This window comes from Mandrillus leucophaeus, unplaced genomic scaffold (assembly GCF_000951045.1).
Source record: "Mandrillus leucophaeus isolate KB7577 unplaced genomic scaffold, Mleu.le_1.0 Scaffold172, whole genome shotgun sequence".
Taxonomy (NCBI): Eukaryota; Metazoa; Chordata; class Mammalia; order Primates; family Cercopithecidae; genus Mandrillus; species Mandrillus leucophaeus.
Genome location: NW_012101721.1, coordinates 3,606,952 through 3,607,529, shown reverse-complemented (window position 1 = coordinate 3,607,529; position 578 = coordinate 3,606,952).

Genomic DNA, 578 nt, shown 5'->3' with positions numbered 1-578 from the left:
TATGTTGTTAAAAATTGTATTTTCCTTCATTTTTGGTGATGTGTTCGATGTGTTTTTCAGCCTCATTTCTCATATTTAGTTGGGACATGTATTCAGATGTGTGTGGGTAGTGGGCCTCATTCAATCAAGACCTGAATAGAACAAAAATGCTAAGAGGAAACTTTGCTTGCCTGACTGCTAGAGCTGGGACATTGATCTTCCTCGGTCCTGGCACTGGAACTTAGACAACCATCAGCTCTCTTGGTTTGCAGGACTTCAGACTCAGACTGGAACTTACACACTCAGCTCGCCTGGTTCTTGGGCCTCAGACTTACACTAAAACTATACCGCTGGTCTCCTGGTTCTCCAGCTTGCTAACTGCAGATCTTGAGACTTCTCAGTCTCCGCAGTCATGTGAGCCAATTCCTTGTAATAAGTCTTACCTCCTATATTTATCTCCTTTCCCTTCTCTTTCTCTGGGGAACTCTGACTAGTACAGTTTTCCAGTTCATGAACCTGGATGTTTTTCAATTTATTTAGGTCTTTAACTTCTTTCATCAATTTTTAAAATTTTTTTTTTTTTTTTTTTTTTGAGACAG